Source organism: Eurosta solidaginis, unplaced genomic scaffold, assembly GCF_040869045.1.
Source record: "Eurosta solidaginis isolate ZX-2024a unplaced genomic scaffold, ASM4086904v1 ctg00001074.1, whole genome shotgun sequence".
NCBI classification, from domain to species: Eukaryota; Metazoa; Arthropoda; class Insecta; order Diptera; family Tephritidae; genus Eurosta; species Eurosta solidaginis.
The window spans coordinates 185,865-192,390 of NW_027137023.1; positions in this window are offsets into that span (position 1 = coordinate 185,865).

Below are 6,526 nucleotides of genomic sequence, written 5' to 3' on the forward strand. Positions count from 1 at the left end.
CAGTGGCCATACAGCTGATTTTAACAACACCAAAATTATTGATAGGGAAAAACGAGAGTTGGCCAGATACAGATTGGAAAGCTTGCACAACCCTACAAGAAACGCTGATAGTTTTACTAATACACTCACACTCGTAATTGACAATGCTGATCCTGCGATGATGTAAACATTGATATTCAAATTTATGTATGTTCCTTTGTTAGCTCACGCATGCCCTCATGTACCCAACGACAGCCTATAATCATGAAAAAGGACTCAAACTGGGGAAGCTTCGGACACCTGGTATAGAACAAAAGAACATACAGCAGATACCATTATGCATGTGAGACAGATACATAATTCTCAACGGAATTTTATGTATGCGAGAACAGTTTATCCGATTTAATCATGTTGTCACTACTGACTGTCATATGACAATCAAATGATTATCAAGGTTGTTTTGTAATTTTTTAAATTCCGCCATTTTCAACCGACGAAAACCTTTTTATATGGTTAAGTTTAAAAAATGGAAAAGAGAACATTTCAAAGCTCCATGCTAAAAGAAAAAAAAATCGAAAATAATATTATAAAATACCAAAATCTGTCGGAATGTGTGGGGCGCACTCATAAAATTGATACGCGAAAAATAATAATGGTTAGTGGTGATTCATTTTTAAATGTGTTTCCGTATGAGGAAAGCGCTCTTCTGTTGTTTTGTTATTTTCTGAATTTAAATTGAACATTCTGAACTCGAATTCTTATAAAACTATTTATTTTAAACAAATAGGAAACACGTATGCTTTTATCACATACAAAATTAAAAAGGTAATGAAATAAAGTAAATGAAAAGCAAAAAGCATTGTTTTATTTTTGGCGGAATATAACAATGGTCATTTATGATAGTATAACAGTCAAACCTGATATCTACAGTAAACTATCATTTATGACACTTTTTGATAGTTAAAGTGTCAGCACTGATCCAGGAAAATGAATGAGAGTGAGCAGTACGGTTATATACTTAATCAGTAGGCCATGTTGGTGTATAAGAAGGAGACAAAAACTCACACGTACACAGTTGTTTACATCACATTTGCGCAAGTCCCCTTAAGTTTGTGATAGAAAGTTTGTATGAGGCGCTGATCGTTAGGTTGACATTGCTGACAATCAGATGATAGTCATATTTCAGTCAGTATTCTTGTAGGGATATTGAGAAATAGAGAAAAGACGATCAACAAAAAGAAGACTACGACTGCATAGGCGCTGCATACATGTTATGTTTAAGCAAATTATTTTAGTAATGACAAAAATACCACGCAAGGTGGTACGGATGATTAATTTTTAAGTGTTCATACTGTTTATTGTTATTGTAAGTGAAATTGGTTATTCTACATGTTAAATTTCATGAATGTTTATGCATATGCAATAATGATTGTTATCTTTTCATGAAAAACTAAATAGTGTAGCCCCTGATGATGCTGGAATATTCAGCGAAACGTTGGGCAAGAAGGTGAAATAAAGCGTTTATTTGCACCAAACATAATTAGGTCTAACTAGCCTACGATCCTTACCAATATATAAAAATTTATTTTTTTTTTTTTTTGTGTATTTTTAAGCTCGTTCGATCTAAATGGGTTGAGTGCAAATAAAACGAGTTATTTCACCTTACGGCCCAACGTTTCGCCAACTTTCCTTGGCATCTTCAGGGGCGGATCTATATTTTTAACAATAAAACATACCAAACAACAATAGTTAATGATTTAAAATAATCTCTAGAAGAACATAGTTTCATACACCAATAAATTGAAAACATTCACTTACGTTGGTATTTAAACATTGAAGCTAAAATACGAATTTAGACATTGATTGTTGTCATTAAACTAAAAAACTGATTTTTACAATTAAAAACGATACCATCTAATGTGGTACACTTGTCATACTAAAGTTAACTAAATAATATTAAAGCTCATAAGCATAATAGGTAGCTAGCCGCGATACCGTCTGTGTCCTCTTTCTTGTTCATTGTTTTATCTCTGTTTTGCAAAATCCGTAAGCTCTCTAATGTGTATTGTGTTTTTTCTTTGGCTTCCTTGTCTATAATTTTCGTGTTTGCAAAATCAATCATATGCTTGTGTGTTGTTGCGTGTTGCGAGAGAGCTGTGTTTTGTTTTTGCTTCCTAATATCAGCTTCATGTTCGGCTATTCGCATGCCCAATGCGCGCTTAGTTGTGCCTATGTAAATTTTATTGCAATTTTCATCGTTGTTTCCTTTGCATTCTATTTTATAAACCACGTTGTTTTGTTGTTCTATGTTGAGTGGGGTTTTTGTTTTTGTGAAGCATCTTGATAACGTGTAGTTAGATCGGTAGGCTATTGTGATATTTTGCTGTTTAATTATGTCTTGTGCTAGATTTTCTGTTAGCCTGGGAATGTGAGTGACAATATGGTATTGCTTTGTTTCTTTATTGGTTGTTGTTGGTGATTGATTTGGGGTCTGTTGCATTTCATGTAATTTGTATTGTATTAGGTCCGATATGAGGTGGTTTGGGTAATTATTTCTTTTCAGCGGCATTCTTATTTTATGTATATTAGCGTCATGAAATTGGCTATGGCTTATTGTCAAAACTTTGTTTATAAAATTTTTGGCAGTATTAATTTTGTATTTTCGTGGTTGCGCTGATAGGAAAAAAAATTAAATTTATTTAATTTAATAGAAATTTTTATTTAATATTATTTAAAACAAAATCAATTATAAAGTTAATAAATTATTTGAATTGTTTAAAGAATGAAAATATTGTTGAAAATTAAATCTTTTAAAAGTAAATTATTTAATTTGAACATATAAAAGATATAATCTTAAAAATTAATGATTATAAATAAATAAGCAATGTTTATCATTTGCTGCGAACTCCAAATTTTGAAATTTGATTGTTGTAAATATGTAATCGTATTGTATGATGCTCCAAATTCTTGTTGTAGATACTTTATTGTAAATAGTTTCTAATTATAAAGTAATTAGTTTAATTTTAAGTTTTAAATATCGATAATAAAGTTTTTGAATATTTGTATTTACGTAGATAATTTATTTATATTTGTATATATATAAATATATGTAGTTGATAGTTTATATCTTTGCATAATAAATTTTGAAATTTGGATGTTTTTTAAGTATAATAATTTTTTAGTTAACTTCATATAAATATTTGATGATATTTGTGCACAATTTTAGAAAGTTATTTTAGATGTATTTCGTTTTAGAAATCACGATTTAATCATCACTAATTGTCTTGTTTGGTTAGGTTTGATGTTAGTTCAAAAATAAAGTGTATATAGATATTTTGGATTCAACATCGCCATTATATAGTTGATAATACAACTATATATTTTTTAAAATTTTAATAATTTTTGTTTTAAAATCTTAATACTAATATGGATAATTTATAAATACTGACAAGAAAATTTTCTTTTTGAAATAATAATCAAAATATTGTAATTCAAAAATAATTTACAAAGATATAGGGTATTTAAATAAATTAGATAACCCTATACATACGAAATGAAAGGGTGTGGAAGGACCTTTTAAAAAAAGCTTTGTTCCAAATCAGTACTATGCTCGGTTTAGAAGATAGCTGCAGTTGTATGGACACTTGAAAATCTGCTAATGTTTGTCTATTATAAATGAAATAACAGGATTTTACAGACGCATTTACAGTCCTTCTCATACGAGGAGCATACCAAATGGAAATGTGTGAAATGTCCTTTTAAAACAGCTATCTCCAAAATCGGTACTATGCTCGGTTTAGAAGATAGCTGCAGTAGTATGGACAATTGAAAATCTGCTAAGGTTTGTCTATTATAAATGAAATAACAGGACTTGGCAGCATATTTACAGTCCTTTTATAGGAGGATCATACCAAACGAAAGGGTGTAAAAGGACCTTGTAAACGAGCTACCTTCCAAATCGGTATTATGCTTGGTTTAGAAGATAGCTGCAGTTGTATGAACACTTGAAAATCTGCTAATGTTTGTCTATTATAAATGAAATAACAGAATCTCACAGACATATTTTCAGTCCTTTTTATATGTGGGCATACCAAATTAAAGGGTGTGAAAGGACCGTTTAAACGAGCTATCTTCGAAATCAGTACTATGCCCGGTTTAGAATATAGCTGCAGTTGTATGGACACTTGGAGATCTGTTAATTTTTGCCTATTATGAATGAAATAACGGGATTTACAGACATATTTACAGTCCTTTTCATACAGGGAGCATACCAAATGAAAGGGTGTGAAAGGACCTTAAACGAGCCACCTTCCAAATCGGTACTATGCTTGGTTTAGAAGATGGCTGCAGTTGTATGTTCACTAGAAAATCTACTAAGGTTTGTCTATTATAAATGATATAACAGGATTTTACAGACATATTTACAGTCCTTTTTATACGGGAGCATACCAAATGAAAGGGTGTGAAAGGACCTTTTAAACGAGCTATCCTCCAAATCAGTTTTATGCTCTGGCATCTCTGCTTATGACAATGGTATCTCAGCTGTAGTCACAGGAGCCAAGCATTTCAGAAATGTCGTGGGAGACCGTGCATATCTTATCCAGATTTGTCAGAATCCAGTAAAATAAGAAAAAATATAATGCTACTTAATGAATATGGATTTGAACACATCCATAATGCATATTTTCAAGGGTTACGTTCGATAGGAGAAGGAACAGAAACTTAACTTGTGGAAACATTAAGGTTTGTTGACAGTGAAAATAAGACCTTATTTTCGAATATCAAGGCAGACCAAAATGTTAACGGATGAGTCTGAACTAATTTCTAATGTCATCTCAATTTGAAGAACAGAAGACATATATGTCATCTCAACTGGAAGCGCAAGAAGCACATATATCTGAAATGTCGACAAAAATTTCGGAACAGGTAACATCGCAGCTCTTTGCGAAACTGGAAGAGCAGGATGCAAAAATTTTACAACTTGAGGACAAAATTAATGCCGAGATAGAAGTGTTGAAAGGTCTTATGGATCAGTTGCACCTAAATCGCCCAGCTGTTCCAGCGAGCAATCCGAAGGTAAAAATTCCATCTTTTGACGGCTCTGTTCCTTTCCAGGTATTCAAGCTTAAGTTTGAGAAGACGTCAGCAGTGAACAACTGGAATGCTGAAGATAAAGTTGCTGCACTGCTCGTGATATTGAAAGAGCCTGCAGCTGAAATCTTACAGACTATTCCAGAGTACGAAGGGAATAGTTATCAAGCATTGATGGCCGCTGTCGAGAGACGTTACGGGAGCGAGCATGGGAAACAGATATACCAAATTGATTTGCAAAACCGTTACCAGAAAGCGAATGAGACTTTGCAGGAATTTGCGTCGGATATCAAAAGGCAGGCCCATCTAGCAAATGCGGACGCACCCGTGGAATACACAGAAAGGGTAAAAATTCAGACAAACAAATTGTGGGTTATCGAGGCAGCAAACAAATCAACACCGAATGTACTTGTAGGAAGAACCCTGGCTATGACAAAACAAGATGGACGTATTTGGGTATGAGGACTCAATGAGTTCAAGTCACCACTAAAACTGACCAGAGGAACTATATTGGGTAGATGCCAAGAGGCTGAAGTAGTAATCAATTGTGAACAGCTCCAGGAACACGTTTCAACTAGCAAGACTAGTATTTCAAATGACATCACGGCCTGGACGGAGGGGCTAGAGGAAGACTATTAGAGTAAGGCAAAACAACTTCTCCTAAAGTACGCAAACATTTTTGACCAGGATGGTTCCAAACCAGGCCGCACCAATGTTGTGAAACATCACATTGACACTGGAGATGCGAGGCCGATCCGTCAAGCTCCTCGCAGTGTTCCACTGGCGAAACGGGAAGTTGTGAGTCAAATCATAGAAGTAATGAGCGACAGCGGCGTTATAGAACAATCAGCTAGCCCATGGAGCTCACCGGTGGTACTTGTGAAGAAAGATGGAAAAATGAGGTTTTGCGTGGACTTCCTGGAGTTCCACGACGTCACGAAAAAGGATAGCTACCCATTGCCGAGAATTGACGACACTCTGGACTCGCTATCTGGTACAAAATGGCTTTCCACCCTGGACTTGAAAAGTGGCTACTGCCACGTGGAGGTAAAGGAGGAAGACAAGGGAAAAACAGCCTTCAGTGTCGTAGACGGTTTCTGGCAGTTTACAGTAATGTCCTTTGGACTATGTAATGCACCAGCTACTTTTGAGAGACTCATGGATCAGGTATTGAAAGGACTACATTGGAAAACATGCTTAGTGTACCTAGATGACATCATCGCATTGGGAGGGCATCTGCACCGCGAATGAAAAGATAGAAGCAGTAGAAGATTGGCCAAGACCACAGAATCTTCATGAGTTAAGAAGTTTCCTTGGGCTTCCACATATTACCGCTGGTTTGTACCAAATTTTGCCAGCGTAGCCCATAGCCTAAACGGGCTTACAAGAAAGAAAAATCTTTTGAATGGAAGAAGGAGCAGGAAGTGGCTTTCCAAACATTTAAATAGCGTTTGTG